This window comes from Hyla sarda, chromosome 11 (genome assembly GCF_029499605.1).
Source record: "Hyla sarda isolate aHylSar1 chromosome 11, aHylSar1.hap1, whole genome shotgun sequence".
Classification (NCBI taxonomy): Eukaryota; Metazoa; Chordata; class Amphibia; order Anura; family Hylidae; genus Hyla; species Hyla sarda.
In genome coordinates this window covers 41,388,793-41,408,287 of record NC_079199.1, presented here as the reverse complement: position 1 = coordinate 41,408,287, position 19,495 = coordinate 41,388,793, and the positions used below count along the sequence as shown (strand labels likewise).

Below are 19,495 nucleotides of genomic sequence, written 5' to 3'. Positions count from 1 at the left end.
GGAATAAAGTGAGCCTTAATACCCCACAGGTGTTTCACGACTTTTGCATATGTAAAAAAAAAATTTTTTTTTTTCACTAAAATGTGTGTTTCCCCCCAAATTTCACATTTTTCCAAGGGTTTATAGCAGGAAATACCCCCCAATATTTGTAACCCCTTCTCTTCTGGGTATGGAGGTATCCCATAAGTTGACCTGAAGTGCACCATGGGCGAACTACAATGCTCAGAAGAGAAGGAGTCATATTTGGCTTTTTGAGAGCAAATTTTGCTCGGGGGGCATGTCGCATTTAGGAAGCCCCTATGGTGCCAGAACAGCAAAAGAAAAACACATGGCATACCATTTTGGAAACGAGACCCCTTGAGGAACGTAACAAGGGGTACAGTGAGCATTTTCCCCCCACTGGTGTCTGACAGATCTTTGGAACAGTGGGCTGTACAAGTTTTCATTTTCACGGACCACTGTTCCAGAGATCCGTCAGACACCTGTGGGGGGTAAATTCTCACTGCACCCCTCATTACATTCCGTGAGGGGTGTCGTTTCCGAAATGGGGTCACATGTGGGGTTTTGTTTTTTTTGCGTTTGTCAAAACCGCTGTAACAATCAGCCACCCCTGTGCATATCACCTCAAATGTACATGGTGCGCTCTCCATTCTGGGCCTTGTTGTGCGCCCCCAGAGCACTTTGCGCTCACATATGGGGTATCTCTGTAGTCGGGAGAAATTGCGTTACAAATTTTGGGGGGCTTTTTTCCCTTTTACCTCTTGTCAAAATGTAAAGTATAGGGCAACATCAGCATGTTAGTGTAAAAAATTAAATTTTTTTACACTAACATTCTGGTGTAGACCCCAACATTTCCTTTTCATGAAGGGTTAAAGAAGAAAAAAAACAAACAAACCTTGTAACGCAATTTCTCCCGAGTACGGCGATACCCCATATGTCGCCCTAAACTGTTGCCTTGAAATACGACAGGGCTCCAAAGTGAGAGCGCCGTGCGCATTTGAGGCCTAAATTAGGGATTTGCATAGGGGTGGACATAGGGGTATTCTACGCCAGTGATTCCCAAACAGGGTGCCTCCAGCTGTTGCAAAACTCCCAGCATGCGTGGACAGTCAACGGCTGTCCGGCAATACTGGGAGTTGTTGTTTTTCAACAGCTGGAGGCTCTGCTTTGGAAACAGTGGCGTACCGGACGTTCTTATTGGGGGAGGGGGGCTGTGTAGGGGTATGTGTATATGTAGTGTTTTTAACTTTTTATTTTATTTTGTGTTAGTGTAGTGTAGTGTTTTTAGGGTACAGTCACATGGGCGGGGGATTACAGCGAGTTTCCCGGCGCAAAATTTGCTGCATCTCAAGATGCGAGAAACCCACTGTAAAAGCCTCGCCCATGTGAATGTACCCTGTACATTCACAGGGGGGGGGGTGCACCAGCTGTTGCAAAACCACAACTCCCAGCATGCATGGTCTGTTAGTGCATGCTGGGAGTTATAGTTTTGCAACAGCTGGAGGCACACAGGTTAGGAAACACTGAGTTAGAAACAGACAATGTTTCCCAACCAGTGTGTCTCCAGTTGTTGCAAAACTACAACTCCCAGCATGCCCAGACAGCTGAAGGGCATGCTGGGAGTTGTAGTTCGGCAACATCTGAAGGGCCAGATGTTGCTGAACTAAAACTCCCAGCATGCCTGGACAGTCAGTGCATACTGGGAGTTGTAGTTTTGCAACAGCTGGAAGAGCACAGATTGGAGACCATTATACAATGGTCTCCAAACTGGGGCCCTCCAGATGTTGCAAAACTACAACTCCCAGCATGCATGGTCTGTTAGTGCATGCTGGGAGTTATAGTTTTGCAACAGCTGGAGGCACACAGGTTAGGAAACACTGAGTTAGAAACAATGTTTTCCAACCAGTGTGTCTCCAGTTGTTGCAAAACTACAACTCCCAGCATGCCCAGACAGCTGAAGGGCATGCTGGGAGTTGTAGTTCGGCAACATCTGAAGGGCCAGATGTTGCTGAACTAAAAATCCCAGCATGCCTGGACAGTCAGTGCATGCTGGGAGTTGTAGTTGTGCAACAGCTGGAAGAGCACAGATTGGAGACCATTATACAATGGTCTCCAAACTGGGGCCCTCCAGATGTTGCAAAACTACAACTCCCAGCATGCCCAGACAGCCAAAGGCTGTCTAGGCATGCTGGGAGTTGTAGTTTTCAGACGCCTAGAAGCAGCAGTGAAGATCTTCACTGCTGCTTCTGAGGACCATATACTTACCTGCCGGTCCCGTCACTGCTCGTCCACGTGGCCGGTCCTGCCGCTGCTCCTCGGTCCCGCCAGGTAAGGCCGCCGGTCCCCTGGTGTTCCCCCCCCTATGCCGCAGGTCCCCGCGATCCCCCGCAGCCATCGTCCCCCGTTCTGCACGACTTCCAGGGGCGGGCAGTGCGGGGGATCTGAACTTTCACCCCAGATCACTGTGATTGGTCCACAGGGACCAATCACAGTGATCGCTGACCAGGACCATCAATGGATGGTCCTGGGGGTGAAGCAGAAGTTGTCCCCTGCTGGAAACAGCGGGACTTCTGCCAGTTAACCCGTGCGATGCTGCGCATCGCCGGGTTAACTGAATGTCATTTATAAACGCCGGGATGCGCGAACGCACTGCACAACCCGGCGTTTATATATGCCATTCTGCGGGAAGGGGTTAAAAGTTTTATTTGGTGACAGGTACTCTTTAACCCCTTAAAGACCAGGCCCATTTTGGCCTTAAGGACCAGACCAATTTTACTTTTGAATTTTCATTTTTTTCCTCCTCGCCTTCTAAAAATCATAAGTCTTTAATATTTCCATCCACAGACCCACTTGAGGGCTTGTTTTTTGCGTCACCAATTGTACTTTGTAGTTACATCACTTATTTTACCATAAAATGTACGGCGCAACCAAACAAATATTATTTATGTGGGAAAATTGAAAAGAAAACCGCAATTTAGCTAATTTTGGAAGGTTTTGTTTTCACGCTGTACACTTTACGGTAAAAATGACAGGTTTTCTTTATTCTGTGGGTCAATACGATTAAAATGATACCTATGTTATATGCTTTTCTATAATTGTACCGCTTAAGCTTAAAAAAAAAATCTCAAACCATTTTAACAAAATTTGTATGTTTGAAATTGCCTGATTTTGACCACCTATAACTTTCTCATTATTCCGTATATGGGGCGGTATGAGGGCTCATTTTTTGCATCATGATCTGTAGTTTTTATCAGTACCACTTTTGCCTAGGTTTTACTTGTTATAAATTTCGTATTAATTTTTTTACTAAAATGTGACAAAAAAGCAGCAATTTGGACATTCTTAATTTTTTTTTTACGTTTACACCGTTCACTGTACGGGACAATTAACAATATATTTTAATAGTTCAGATTTTTACGCATGCGGCGATACAAAATATGTGTATTAATTCTTTTTTTTACGCTTTTTTGGGGGTAAAATGGCAAAATCTGAAGTTTTACCTTTTTATTGGAGGAGGGGATTTTTCAAATTTTTTTACTTTTTTATTTTCCATTTTTTTACTTTTTTTTTTTTTTTACACTTTAATAGTTCCCATAGGGGACTATTTATAGCAATCATTTGATTGCTAATACTGTTTAGTGCTATGCATAGAGAATAGCACTGTTCAGTGTTATTGGTCATCTTATGCTCTGGTCTGCTCGATCTCAGACCAGAACAGAAGACCCCAGGAGACAGCCGGAGCCAGGTGAGGGGACCTCCGGGTGCCATGCTGGATGATCGGATTCCCACGGCAGCGCTGCGGGCGATTATCCATTTAAAATACCACACAGCTGCAGATGCCGTGATCTGTATTGATCACGGCATCTGAGGGGTTAATGGAGGACATCCGCACGATCACGGATGTCCGCCATTTCTGGAGGGTCCCTGGCTGCTGATAGCAGCCGGGACCTGCCGCACATGATGCGAGCACCAGTCCGGTGCTCGTGGTCATGGCGAAGCGTAAATGTGCGTCATGGTGCGTTAGGTACCACGGCACCATGACGTACATTTACTTCCATTATCGTTAAGGGGTAAAGCACCTAAATACATAAATATCCAAAATGAGTCTATTTTTTTGTCTATAGCTTTTAACGTGTTGTTAAAAGATGGCAACAATCATTATTTTTAACAAGGTATATCTGATCACTACTTCAGCTTTACTTTCTTTGTGAAGTTTAGAGGCCATCCAAAGATATTTACATGTACATATGTGAATGATATTAGCAGCTGCTTTATATAAAGACATTTTATATGCTATGGGCTATTGGTTTAGGGCTCCTCTGAATGCCAGCTCTTGTCACTGTAAAGCAGATCTGCTCTGTCAGGGCTGCATACAGCGCTCTCAGTGTGGGCATGCTGTAATGTGACAGGCATTCACACTACACACAATGTGCTGACATATCCAGTGTGATCACTGCATGCTCGCACTATCGTTATGGGAACTAAACAATTAATATCCTTAAAGTACAGAATTTGGTAAAAAATAAGCTGAATTTGAGTAAGGCTAAGAAGTTGGTTTTACTCTGTATCAGTGTATGAGTTCTCAGGAAGGAATGACCAAGCTGATCAGGCAAGGTGGTCATTATTCTTTTCTAGTTTCAACCTCTTCATTCACTTCCGTCCAGCAGACAAGAACATCAGAGCAGATGCTTTCTCCAGGCCCTCTGACATCATTGGTTTGGACTCCACGCCTAGGCATATTATTCCTCCTGACTGTTTGATTCCTGCCGCTCCTGCCGAAATTCAGCAAGTTTCTACGGGAAAATTCCGTTTGTGCCCACCAGATTGAGACGCAAGGTACTGAAATGGGGTCATTCTTCATTGACAGCAGGACATCCTGGAATATGCAAGACTCTACTTCTAATCTCCCGGCATTACTGGTGGCTTCTGATTATGTTCGTTCCTGTGAAACTTGCGCCCGTGACAAAACCCCTTAACAGAGACCTGCAGGACTCTTACAGCCTTTACCCATTTTGGAGACTCCCTGGTCCCATATTGCCATGGACTTCATCACCAATTTGCCACCATCTCATAATAACACTGTCATTTGGGTCGTTGTAGATCGGTTTTCCAAGATGGCTCATTTCATTCCTCTACCAGGTCTTCCTTCTGCTACACAGCTGGCAAAGTACTTCTTGCTGGATGTCTTTCGTTTACATGGTATTCCTCAGCATATCGTTTCGGATTGTGATGTGCAGTTTGTCTCTAAGTTCTGACGAGCCCTTTGTAACTGTCTGGACATCAAGCTGGACTTCTCCTCAGCCTACCACCCTCAGTCCAACGGTCAGGTGGAGATGGTTAATCAAATCCTTGAGACTTATCTTCGGCATTTTGTTTCAGCTCGCCAAGACAATTGGGTCGACCTTCTCCCCTGGGCTGAATTCTCTTATAATCATAAGGATTTCAAGTCCACGAGGTTGTCTCCCTTTTTTGTTATCTACGGACTCCATCTCTGTTCTCTTCTTCTCCCAGTTTCCTCCAGAGTGCCTGCCGTTGATGAGCTGGTCCGTGATTTCTCCACCATCTGGCAACAGACCCGACAGTGTTTATCCCAGGCTTCTTCACGTAAGAAGGTGCAAGCTGATAAAAGCAGAAGACCTCCTCCGTCCTTCTCTCCTGGTGACATGGTGTGGTTTTCATCCAAATACATCTGCTTCAAGATCCCCTGTTACATGCTTGGTCCCTTCCAGATTCTACAAAAAAATCAACCCTGTCTCCTACAAACTCTGTCTACCTGCTACGTTTCGTATTCCCAATTCCTTCCACGTCTCTCTCCTCAAGCCTCTTGTCATAAACCGGTTTTCTCAGAAGAATCTTGTCCCCACACCTGTCTCTGGCTCTTCTGACATCTTCAAGGTTAAAGAGATTCTTATTACAAAAAACGTTAAAAAAATTTTGGGTCGACTGGGAGGGTTACAGTCCTGAGGAGAGATCTTGGGAGCCTGAGGAGAATATCCTGGACCGTGACCTTCTCATGAGTTTTCTGACTCATAAAAGGAGGGGGAGACCAAAGGGGAGGGGGGGTACTGTTACGTTATGTGCTACGGCCGGACACGCTGGCCACGAGCGCATGGTCCCGTTACCTGCTGCTGCTGGCGGGGCTGGGACTCACATGGCGGGACGCGCCCGCATGCGAGTCCCAGTCAGTCACTCACCTGGTGCTTATCCTGCTCCCGCCTCAGCCTCTCTGCTCCGGCGCGCATGTCCCCGTCCCCTAGGGAGCACGCGCACCAGAGCTTTAAGATTTAAAGGTCCAGTGCGCTCATTAGTGCTACAGTCATCTGTCACACAGGTCCAGCGGATCCACATCCACCGGAGTTCCTGTCTTCTGAAATGTGAGTGTTACAATATGTCTAAAATTGTCATCTAACCCCTATAACTTTTTTATTTTTCCACGAACGGGGCGGTATAAGGGCTAATTTTTTGCGTCGTGATCTGAAGTTTATATCGGTACCATTTTTGTTTTGATCCGACTTTTTGATCGCTTTTTATTCTTTTTTTTAATGGTATAAAAAGTGACCAAAAATAAACTATTTTGGACTTTGGAATTTTTTGCGCGTATGACATTGACCATGCGGTTAAATTAACAATATATTTTTATGGTTCAGACACATGTTTGTTTTTATTTTTGTTTACACCCGGGACCCCGCAGATACGAAACGCGCTCAGCTTTTGAGCATAGTACACAGATCGGGAGCCGGCCACAGGACATAAATATACGTCCGTGGTCATTAACCCCTTAACGTCCAAGGACGTATATTTACTTGTATCTAAAGCCGGGACCCGGGGCTAATAGCGCGCGGCAACGATCGCGTTGCCACGTGCTATTAACCCTTTAGTCTAAAACTAAAGTAAAAGCCTCCCGACTTCTCAGTGGGGCTGATCGGGACCACCGCAGTGAAAATGCAATGTCCCGATCAGCTGAGACAAGAGCGGAGGTCCTCTTGCCTTCCTCCGGCACGTCCCTTCGGCGATTGATTGCTCCAAGCCTGAGATGTAGGCTTGAGCAATCGACCGCCGATAACACAGATCAATGCAAAGCTATGGCTTTGCTGTGATCAGAGTATAAGATCTGTGTGTGCAGTGTTATAGCCCCATATGGGAGCTATAACACTGCAAAAAAAAAGTGTAAAAAAAAGTTAATGAATGTGATTTAAAGGGGTTCTCCACTGCCTTAACCTACTTTTGGCAGTTAGTTAGTTCTGTGGCTATATGTTATTATGGCTTTTTTTCATGTTGCTAACGGTTCTGTATGTGGTGTTTTACTTTACCTTTTTTCCAGACCCAGAAGCTGGTTTCTTCATTTGCTTCCTGCCTTGCCTCGACCACTTAGTTTCTTTTCTTCCGCCGCCATCTTGCCATCGGGACGTCACCGTGGAGGGTGGTGTGTTGGAGGCCGGCCTGCCCCTCACTCCGTACGTGCCCGCCTCCCGCGTGACTGAATCCTCGGTCGTCATCAGCGCGCACCCTCCTTACTTTCAGCTTCTTCTAAGCTGAATGCGGATTGGGCTGCTTTCGGCGAATCGGATGCCGTGATGGGCGCATGCGCAGTTGGTCCTCGCTCAGGAGGATCATCTGCGCATGGGCCATAGTGATGTCAGTATCGGGCCTGATGTGCTGGGGGTTTGTTAACCCTAACGTGGCCAGAGCTGAGTTCCGGAGCGCTGGACAGCTCCTGACAGCTCCTGAAGGTTTGCTATGGCAGTGTTTCCCAACCAGGGTGCCTCCAGCTGTTGCAAAACTACCGTACACCTCCCAGCATGCTCAGACACCCGAAGGTCTGGAAAAAAGGTAAGTAAAAACCACATACAGAACCGTTAGCAACATGAAAAAAAGCCATAATAACATATAGCCACAGAACTAACTAACTGCCAAAAGTAGGTTAAGGCAGTGGAGAACCCCTTTAACCCTTTCCCTAATAAAGGTCCAAATCACCCCCTTTTTCCCATTAAAAAAAAAAAATTTGTTATTAAAAATAAATATAAACATATGTGGTATCGCCGCGTGCGTATATGTCCGAACTATAAAAATATATCATTAATTAAACCGCACGGTCAATGGTGTGCGTGCAAAAAAAATTCCAAAGTCCAAAATAACGTATTTTTGGTCACTTTTTATATCATGAAAAAAAATGAATAAAAAGTGATCAAAAACTCCGATCAATACAAAAATGAAACCACTAAAAACTTCAGATCACGGCGCAAAAAAATGAGCCATCACACCGCTCCATACACGGTAAAATAAAAAAGTTATAGGGGTCAGAATATGCCAATTTTAAACGTATACATTTTCCTGCATGAAGTTATGATTATTTCCAGAAGTACGACAAAATCAAACCTATATAATTGGGGTATCATTTTAATCATATGGACCTACAGAATAAAGATAAGGTGTAACTTTTACTGAAAAATGTACTGCGTAGAAACGGAAGCCCCCAAAAGTTACAAAATGGCGTTTTTTCTTCAATTTCATGGCACAATGATTTTTTTTCCGTTTCGCTGTAGATTTTTGGGTAAAATGACTGATGTCACTGCAAAGTAGAAATGGTGGCACAAAAATAGGCCTCAGATGGATTTTTAGGTAAAAAATTGAAAAGGTTATTATTTTTAAAAGGTGAGAAGGAAAAAACCAAAGTGGAAAAACGGAAAAACCCGTAATGTAAATGCTGCATAAAAAACTGTGCTGCAGAGAATCCAATACCACAGCATTTACGCTAAGCATGGCCGTACCCTAAAACTTGAAAACTGCACCCACTGCCTGAAGTCCACACAAGCTTTTATTAGGGATCGACCAATTATCGGTTCACAATTCACGATTTTTGACATTATCGGTATCGGCAATTACCTTGCCGATATGCCGATAATGCCCTGCCCCCCCTCGGCCCGAGACCGCCGCCACTGCCCCATTGCCTCCCCCATCCCGGTTTTATAATTACCTGTTCCCGGGGTCCGCGCTACTTCTGGCGTCCTGTGCTATTGCTGTGCACTGCGCAGCGCAATGACGAGTGATATTCTCAACGCGACATCACCGTCAGTGCGCACAGTGACAGCTCAGGACGCCGCCTGAGCCAGAAATAGCGCAGACCCTGGGAACAGGTAATTATAAAACGGGGGATGGGGGAGGCAATGGGGCAGCAGCAGTGGTTGGACTTGGGAGGACCCCAGGACAGGCAGGGGGAGAGTAGCGGGTGGCGGCGGCGGTCTCTGGCCCCGCAAAAGCCGCTGCGGTTCATTGATTTAAAGCGCCCGCTTTAAATCATTGATCTGCAGTGGCTTCTGCGGGGCCGAGGGGGTAGCCCATAACTTATACCAGAATATCGGTATAAGTTATCGGCTATCGGCCTCAAAGTTAACATATTATAGGTATCGGCCCTATCGGTCGATCCCTAGCTTTTATATGCACTCTTAATATTTGGCGACCGCTGAGAAAAGTTGCAAATGATTCAACACATTTTGCAAGCAGATTATGCTCGAAATTCATTTGAGTTTGAAAATCTGTAGGGTGCCCGGGCCCTTAAAGGGGTACTCCGGTGAAAAACGATAATTTTTTTTTTTTTTAAATCAACGTTCAACGTTAAACAGATTTGTAAATTACTTCTATTAAAAAATCCTTAATCCTTTCAGCTGCTGAATACTACAGAGGAAATTATTTTCTTTTTGGAACACAGAGCTCTCTGCTGACATCACGAGCACAGTGCTCTCTGCTGACATCTCTGTCCATTTTAAGAACTGTCCAGAGCAGGAGAAAATCCCCATAGCAAACATATGCTGCTCTGGACAGTTCCTAAAATGGACAGAGGTGTCAGCAGAGAGCACTGTGGTCATGGTTCATCAGAGAGCACTGTGTTCCAAAGAGAAAATAATTTCCTCTGTAGTATTCAGCAGTTAATAAGTACTGGAAGAATTAAGATTTTTTAATAAAAGTAATTTACAAATTTGTTTAACTTTCTGGCAGCAGTTGATTTAAAAAAAAAGTTTTCCACCAGAGTACCCCTTTAAGGCCAAGTTTATGCCACAATCTATTGCATTGGATATGCATAGTATAAACTGCTTTACTGACAATTGCTGCAGCATCTTGTGCTTCTCCACTGATAATAAAGAATTTTAAAATGTAGATATCGTCATTTGATGTGTGTAGTTTGTTGTAAGTCTTATAAATCTCGTAAAGTAAGCATTTTATATTAGATCTCTCGACGGCCAAGACAGCAAAGCCGCAATTCAGACAGTTGGACACCAGGTGGCTATATGACCGCACTAAAAATAACCACACAAAGCTTCTCATCAGACTCACTGAACATCAGGTTGACTTAAATAGAGCAGTCCTGGTCAGAATGACCATAAAATGGACATTATTGCCAAAAATACAATAATAAAAAGTTTACAGAGCAACATGCCATGTATTATGAAACCACAGTGATATTATAAGAAAAGACTGCACAGAAACTTAGGTTGCGTTCACACTACGGAATCTCCGCTCGCTGATTTCCACGAGCGGAGATTCCGCCTGGAGGCAGCTGCCTAAGATACTAGGGCCGCGGGGCACTGAGCCGTCACCATTGATGGCTATGCAGTGCTCGTGGAATCCGCGCAAATAATGAACATGTTCTTTCTTTGCGCGGAACAATTTCAGCGGCGGAATTGTCCGCCGCGGAAATTCCACAGTGTGTACGGGTCTTGCGGAGACCCATTCAAACTAATGTTAAGTTCACACAGCGGAATTCCGCTCGCGGAGTTCCGCTCGTGGAATTCCGCGAGAATTCCGTAGTGTGAACATGGCCTTACTGGGAAATCGCATCCTGTAAAGAAGCACTGAAAATGAGATTACAAGTTATGGAAAAATAACATTTATTTTCATATGTTCTGCAAAGTGATTGAATCAGCAATGGGTGCGATTGTCACCCAATCTCTTATTTGTCACAGGATATTTATGACAAAGTATTTGGCTCCATGTACCCCTAAGCACAGGATAATAACAGGGAGTCCAACTTAATGGGCCCTGAATGGGTTGGAGCACATCGTGCATTGCCGGGTTCCAACGGTTCCCACTGACTTTGCACTGGTCTGTCGGGTGTCTTCTGGAGGAGTTGAATGGACAAAAATACCGGACATGCAGTAAATATTTCTCAACTCTTGTCATTTTGTAATGGAACTCCCTTTAGCGGAGCTCAGCGGCAGTGTGAAAGTAGCCTAAGATGCACTCGGCTATCCATGACCAGGGATGTGGAAATCCTATCGCCCGATGCTCGGAACATATAGTTCCGGGAGCCGGGCAGGTGAATTTTTCATAGATTTAGCCCTGTATCGGGCAAGCAGGGCCGGACCGACTTGCCCCCCCCCTTTTTTTCCTTATAATGCCAGTGTGAGGTGCAGGAGCGGACGCAGACTTGCATGGGACGCAGGTCTGCACCTCACACCAGCACTCAGGGTGTATGGAGCGGACTCCTGACTCGTGCCCGCTCCATACTCGGCGGCCCCCAGCTGATTTCAGTAGCCAGGGGCCGCCGCTAATAGCCTGGCATGCGGTGATCGCTGTGGCCAGCTATTAACCCTTTAGATTACCGCTATCAAAGTTGACAGCGGTGTCTAAAGGGATCTTTTAACCATCCCTGGTGGTCTTGCGGGGTGGATCGCCCCCCTGCAGTGCGATCCCGGAGGATCTCTATGAGGAATCTAAATGATTACTCCTAAAAAGTGTATTTAAGAAAGTTTAATAAAAGTTTAAAAACACCCCTTAACCCCTTCTACATTAAAAGTTCATATCACCCCCCTTTTCCATATAAAAATATGTAAACATAATAAAAATAAACATATTTGATAATTGTCCGAACTATTAAAAAATAAAAATTTTCGTATGGTAAAATGCGTTAACGTAAAAAAAAATGCAAACCAAATCACAGAATTGCATTTTTTATGTTTATCATATCCCAGAAAAAATAAATATTATAGGGGTTAAAAAAAATAAAATAATTATTAAAACATGACAGAAACTAAACAAATTTGGTACTGGTGTAACTAGGCCGACCTAAAGTATCAAAATAATATGTAAGTTTGACCAAAAGAAAGTCACTAAATTAGCATTTTTTTCAATTTCACCTCACAAATAATTTTTTTTTTGTTTCAGCGCATAAGTTATGGAAAAATGAAAGGTGTCATTACAAAGTATACTTGCCCCTCCAAAAAACAAGCCTTATATGGGTCTGTAGATGGGAAAAATAAGAGTTATGGCTATTATAGGACGAGGAGGAAAAAAACTAAAGTGCAGAAACTAATAAGTGGATTTTCTTGAAGGACAAGTTGAGTTCCGCTTCAGTCCCTTGGACAAGTAGTTTTTTGTTTTTTTCCACACCTCTGTATGACACTCCCATCACAATCAATAGAGCAAATCTTCAGCAGACAGTGAGCACATACCAGTCACTACAGTGTAGTGCCAGGACTTCTACAGCAGATTCCTCTGGAAGATTAAACATGTTCAATGTTCCAGTGGAATCCTATTGAATTATGGAACTTCTGTAGTGTGAACTGAGCAGCAAAATCCCAGTGAGATCACTGAACACTACTACAAGAGGAATCAGCGTGGAATTCCATAGTGTAAAGGGCCCTTAAAGCAGGGCCAGCTCCTCCTATAGGCAGAGTAGGCCGCCGCCTAGAGCGCCCTCTTGATGAGAGAGCTGCTCTGTCCGCCACAAGGAAGTTATTGTCCCTGCCCCACCTCCCGCTACTGTGTTAGCAGCGCTCAACGAATGGCATGCCACCCCACCTTGCCCCACTCCAGACTCATTACCCCCAACCCTCCCACAACAACCCTTGTGGATTGTGGATACTGAGCTGGCACGCAACAAACACTGGCTTGTGCCACGAAAACAGCCAATTTTGTACCCTGTGGCAGTTTTTTCACTGTCTTCAGGGTACCACTCTTTGGGTCGGATGCTGAGCACCCGGTCCACAGAATGTAAGATGAGGAGTGATGTATTCAGTATACAAGGGTGCATAGTGTACCTGTGTATATTATACAGGAGCCGGGAATCCTGTCACTATACTGACAGGACTCCCTGCTCCTATAGCCCCTTTGGGCAGTATCCACTATATACAGCTGTTTATAGATAGCTGTATATAGTGTATACAAAAGCCGACGCCCACTTACCTTCCTTGCTCCTGTCCCAGCTGGGTCCATGTAGCTCCTCCCCCTAGTGATGATGTCATTAGGGGGTGGAGCTACAGACGGGAGCCAGGCTGATAAGTGTGAGGCTCTGTTCACATTGTCCGTTTTGTATAATGTGAACAGACCCTTCTGGCTGTGTCCTCCCAGACAGGGAGACTCCAGCTGTTGCTAAACTACAACTTCCAGCATGCCCAGACAGCCAAAGGCTGTCTGGGCATGCTGGGAGTTGTAGTTTTGCAACAATTGTAGGCTCTCTGTTTGGGAAGACATTGCATTATGGGTGCTCTCCCCAGTAGAGAGCGCCAAAAATGTCCTAATTTTTTGTGTTTCTTTTTTCTTCTCGTTTCAGATCCATGTATGCAGAGGATTACGGCGGATTCGGAGGACTACTGCAGATTAACTGGATTTTTTTCCTTTTTAATAAAATGGTTAATGAGGGCTGTGGGGGAGTGTTTTTTAAAATAAAATTTTTCCAATGTGTCATCTTTTTTTTCTTATTGAATTTTCAGGCTTAGTAGTGGAAGCTGTCTAATAGACGGAATCCATTACTAAGCCGGGGCTTAGTGTTAGCCTCAAAAACAGCTAGCGCTAACCCCCAATTTTTACCGTTTACCCACCACCACAGGGGTCCCGGGAAGCCTATGCATTTTTTTTTTATAAATAAATTTAAAAAAATTAAAAACACCTAGGGTTCCCTGTCTTTTTATTCTCAGCCAGATATCAACCAAGCAGCAACAGCCTGACGTTACCAGGGTGGGCAAGAACCATTGTTACTGGCCCTCCCCAGCCTAAATAATGAAAGCCTGTTACCGCCTAGGCCCAGGAGCGCCATTTTAACGCTCCAGGCCTGTTGGTACCGGCTCTTCCTAGCACTACTGTGGCGGTGGGTACTAGGCAATAATTGGGGGAAAGCGCCAGCTGTTTTTGGGGCTAACGCTAAGCCGCACCTTAGTAATGGATTCCATCTATTAGACAGCTTCCACTACTAAGCCTGAAAATTTAATAAAAAAAAAAAAAAAGACGACACATTTTAAAAAATGTATTTAAAAAAACACTCCCCCACAGCCCTCGGGCGGCCGCTCTTCTATGGTCCCCTGCACTGACGTGTATATATACACCTATTCATATTTCTCACAGAGAGTTGTGATTGGCTGGAACCATCTGGCCAATCACAGCTCTCTGCGGGAAATATGAATAGGTGTATATATACGGCGGTGCAGGGGACCATAGAAGAGCGTCCGGCTGCATCTATACATTATACAGGAGGATCGCAAAGGACCTGGGGCGATCTGTCAATTAGTACAGGTACTAATACTCCCACCATGAAACAGTGTGTTCCATACTGGGAGTAGTAGTACCACCTAAAAAATAAAGAATAAAAAGTGAAAAACACACACACTACATTTTTATTATTGTCGGCTACATTTTTTGTGCCCTGCCCGCCCACAAAAATTGATCCCTATTTAAAAATGTATAAAAATTTTGTTATAAAAAAGATAAATGATCTTTTTTATTATTTTTTTTAATGGTAACTACGAAATAAAAATAAAAAAAGGTATCTCTACCTCTATCTAGCGCCCTTTCCACAGAGTGTAAGGAGGAGAGGAGTGATGTACAGCATCACTACTCACCTCCCCAGGCCGTATAGTATACAGGGGAGCATAGTGTACCCGTGTACACTATACAGGAGGTGGGCATCCTGTCACCAGACTGACAGGGTTCCCTGCTCCTATAGCCCCTTTGGGCGGTATACACTATATACAGCTATCTATAGATAGCTGTATATAGTGTATACAGAAGCCGACGTTGACTAACCTCCCTTGCTCCTGTCCCGGCCGGGTCCGTGTAGCTCCGCCCCCTAGTGATTGTATTATGGGCACTTTCCCCAGCAGAGAGCTGGGCATACTGGGAGTTGTAGTTTACCAACAGCTGGAGTCTCCCTATCTGGGAAGACACTGCCAGAAGGGTCTGTTAACATTATACAAAACATACAATATGAACTGAGTCTCACACTTACCAGCCTGGCTCCCGTCTGAAGCTCCGCCCCCCCCAATGATGTATCACTAGCGGCAGAGCTACACTGACCTAGCCGGGACTGGAGGGAAGTAAGCGGACTTTGTCTTCTGTATACACTATATACAGCTACCTAAAAGCTGAACTTATTTATGCAGGATAAAGTCAGCAACAGCCGAGCCAAGAAGTTTTTGACAAATCGAATTACTGTAAGTTCGCTCATCTCTAGTTTAGTTCCCTGCCCGCCCACATTAATTGATCCCTGTTTAAAAATAAAAATAAACATTTTTTATAAAAAAGAAAATTTTGTTAAATACAATTTTTTCCATCACTACTGTATCTTTTTATTTTTTTAATGGTACCCTACGAAATTTTAATTAAAAAGGTATCCCATCGCTTTTTCGGATCACTAAAGTCCGGCAAAAACGCCAAAGTTAAAACCCACATGGCGCTTTTCTCTGCGTTTTTTCACTCCCATAGACTTCTATGGGAGGAAGTACGCCAAGATTTTCCTGAAAAAATTCCAAATTCTCAACAAGAGGTAGTTTTTTAAAAACTGCCAAGGAGCCCAAAACAGCAGAAAAACACCAAAAGGATTTAAAAAAACGCCAAACTGAAATACGTCAAGTGGATATGGCATTTTGCAGTTCCCTATTGACTTGCAGCTAACATTTGGCCTCAGCGTTTTTTCACAAAAAAGCATTGCCCTGAGTTAAATGTGTGACTTACTCCTGCAGTGAGGCTTCTCTGTTGCACTATTCTATATAGTGATGCAGCAGCATCTCCCATCGGTCCCCAGTCCCTGTAGGCAGCCAGACAGCTCATCATCAATAGTACAGTAGTATACAGCACGCAACCACAGAGCGCAGGCAAAGTGGAGTGTATCATCACATGCTCAGGGACGGTGTTAGGGTGGGGCAATCTGGGCAATTGCCCAGGGACCCCATCCCCCAGGGGGCCCCCTGCGGGCTGCTCAGTGGCGGATCCAGGGGTTGGATCTGCCACTGAGCAGCCCGCAGGGGACCCCGTCACATTCGGGACATCCCTGTGTCCTGAAAGATCTTTTCAGGACCCAAGGATGTCCCGGTTACCTTTCTGTGGCCCCGCATTAACTTTTAAAATGCAGGGGCCGCCGGGAGGTAGCGCACGCAGGGACATCACTGACGTCCCGTGTGTGCGCCCATAGGAATGGAGGAGCGGAGCATCGAGGAGGAGGAGGACGCGTGCATGGTAAGTTACCAGCACGTCATCTTCAGTGCTTCGACCACCGCTCCTCCAGTCCCGGGATTGGCAGTCCTAGGCATACAGCCTCCAGCCATACACTGTATATGGCTGATGGCTGTATGTCTGTGGGGGAGCTATACTGCACATAATGTGGGGGAACTATACTGCACCAAATGTGGGGGAACTATACTGCACCTAATGTGGGGGAACTGTACTGCACCTAATGTGGGGAACTATACTGCACCTAATGTAGGGGAACTATACTGCACCTAATGTGGGGGAACTATACTGCACCTAATGTGGGGGAACTGTACTGCACCTAATGTGGAGGGGGGACTATACTGCATCTAATGTGGGGGAACTATACTGTCAACCTAATGTGGGGGAACTATACTGCCAACCTAATGTGGGGGAACTATACTGCCAACCTAATGTGGGGGAACTATACTGCCAACCTAATGTGGGGGAACTATACTGCCAACCTAATGTGGGGGAACTATACTGCCAACCTAATGTGGGGGAACTATACTGCCAACCTAATGTGGGGGAACTATACTCCACCTAGTGTGGGGGAACTATACTGCCAACCTAATGTGGGGGGAACTATACTGCCAACCTAATGTGGGGGGAACTATACTGCCAACCTAATGTGGGGAAACTATACTGCTAACCTAATGTGGGGGGAACTATACTGCCAACCTAATGTGGGGGAACTACAACCTAATGTAGGTAGGGGAACTATACAAAAATATTAAATTGTACTATTCTGATCCCTATAACTCTTTTATTCTTCTGTATATGGGGATGTATGAAGGCCATTTTTTGCGCTGAGATTTGTAGTTTTTATTGGTACCCTTTTTGTTTTGATGGGACTTTTCAATTGCTTTTTAGATATTTTTTGATGGTATTTGAAGTGACCAAGAATTAGCAAATCTGGTTAGTGCACTAATACGACCTTTGGGGCACCACTTTTGATTTTGCCCAGGGCCATGCTAAGCCTAAAACCGGCTCTGCACATGCTACTCCATAGGCAGCCATGTATGGACGATGAGCCGTCTAGCTGCATACAGGGACGAGGGACTAAGCGGGATTTCTAAAAAATGTGTAAAAGAAACACTGAATGTTGGGACCCCCCCCCCCCCCCCATATATTGCTAGACTGAAAAGGCTGCCGCACTCCATGCAGTTCCATCACTTTTTATTAATGGTGTATTCACATATACAGTATCCTGCACATATTTTTTGCTCTGGATTTGAAGCTGCAAATTTCAATGTAAACAAATTGACTGAACACAGCATCAGATCTGCAGCTTCAAATCCTGTGCATCAAATATGTGCTGTATACTGTACATGTGAATAGACCCTGTGCACAAGGTGCCATATTTTGCTGCATATTTTCTGCAGCTAATTTTGCTACCCCATTCACTTTAATGGGTAGGAAAATATGCGGCAAAATGCGGCACTTGTGATCCTACCCTAAGGGGGAAAATAGAAGTGCAGGGTACTTATTCTGGATATAATATGGATGTTTTTAGTGTTCTTTTGCATACATCATCACAGAGGGCTGAAAAGGGCTACTAAAAGCTAAAAAAAATAAAAATATTCCACTTCATTTAAAATGCATGAAAACCCTAAAAATAAGACAATCTGCGCCTCAAATACACTTGAGTGAACACAGCCTCAGAAATCATTTGGTAGCCCATTTGACGTGTTTGGAAGTGTTTATGCACAAAATAGCTTTTTTTTTTTTTTTTTGTATTAGGTCCAAAATAAGTACCATGCACTTTTTTGTCAGCCATGATTCAATGGAGGTAAAATGTAAATGTAACAAACCAGATGTGAACATAGCTTTACAGTCAACGCATACTAATAACACAAATACACAAAATGTGAAACTACATGAAAGCAAAGCTGTAGCCACAGAGGCTGTAGGAGTACTACAAATCCCAGCATACCCTTACAGGCATGGGCTTTCAGGGAATGCTGAGAGCTTTACAGTCAACGCATACTAATAACACAAAGACACAAAATGTGAAACTACATGAAAGCAAAGCTGTAGCCACAGAGGCTGTAGGAGTACTACAAATCCCAGCATACCCTTACAGGCATGGGCTTTCAGGGAATGCTGAGAGTTGTAGTTTGCCAGCAGCTAAAGAAAAACCTTCCTAATTTCGTTGGAATATCAGCAAGACACTATTACTCTGTTATGGAACTACAAGTCTCAGCGTGCCCCCTTTACTAGCTGTGGATGAATGCTGGGATCTGTAGTACCACAAGCCCCACGTAGACTACCTGAATAGCTGAGCTACGTCCTGTGCGGCTCCACGTTCCTCATACAGATCCCTGTAGTTTCCGATCCATGTTATTTTCTATATGAACAGCAAGGGCCTAGTGACACTCTCCGGCCAGGTTGTATTCGTTACCCAGGTCACCATTGCCATAGCAACACAGATCTGTAGAATGGCCAATGGAATGCCGCGGTTTCTTACAGGTTGTAGTCACTGGCCAATCACGACACGGCTCATTGTATAAAGGGGACTGCTATTCCAGTCAGAGCCGCAGCAGCTCTGAGTCGTGTTGAGTGCTACGTGTGGACAACATGGAGCTGCAGCCGCTGTGGAGCTTGGTCTAATATTAGTGCCTGCAAATAAGGGCGCGAAGAGCACAAACAAAAACACACCCGGCTTCTGGCCAAGGCCCTGTGAGTGTGAGAGGAGCTAGAATGCGGCAGCTACAATGGTACCAACACATATAACCCCGTACTTGCAAAGCTTTAGTTATTTTAGGCCAATATTCTTTCTGGATCTTGGAATGTTGCTTTTTCTTATGATGAGGGCTTCAGTATAGGACATGGTTGGGTCTGCACTTTACTAGTATGGTACAGACAAGTGTGAACGAAAGTTATAATAACTGAACTTTTAAATCACATTAAGGGTCTGTTCTTTTATGTTGGAATCTGGAACTGCAACGAAAATTCAGTTGCAGATGTTCCGCAGTGTGAACAGTGCAGCAGCCTCCCATAGAAGTCAACAGGTGGCTGCTGCAAGCAAAATCCAAGCAGC

The 19,495-nt window shown here is 44.7% G+C and overlaps 1 protein-coding gene across 6 annotated transcripts in view; it reads right to left on the bottom strand.

Moving 5' to 3' along the window:
* The window catches only part of LRRC9 (leucine rich repeat containing 9), a 223,684-nt gene extending 204,810 nt beyond the window's left edge, over window positions 1–18,874 (bottom strand). For 5 of the 6 annotated variants that reach the window (XR_008848684.1, XR_008848686.1, XR_008848687.1 and 2 more), the window contains exon 1: window positions 18,726–18,873. The gene's annotated coding sequence lies outside the window, so the exon portion shown is untranslated. Of the gene's footprint in view, window positions 1–18,725 lie in introns of all 6 variants that reach the window. The other variant, XM_056545291.1, reaches the window with a different exon arrangement.
* Window positions 18,875–19,495: the final 621 nt, after the last annotated feature.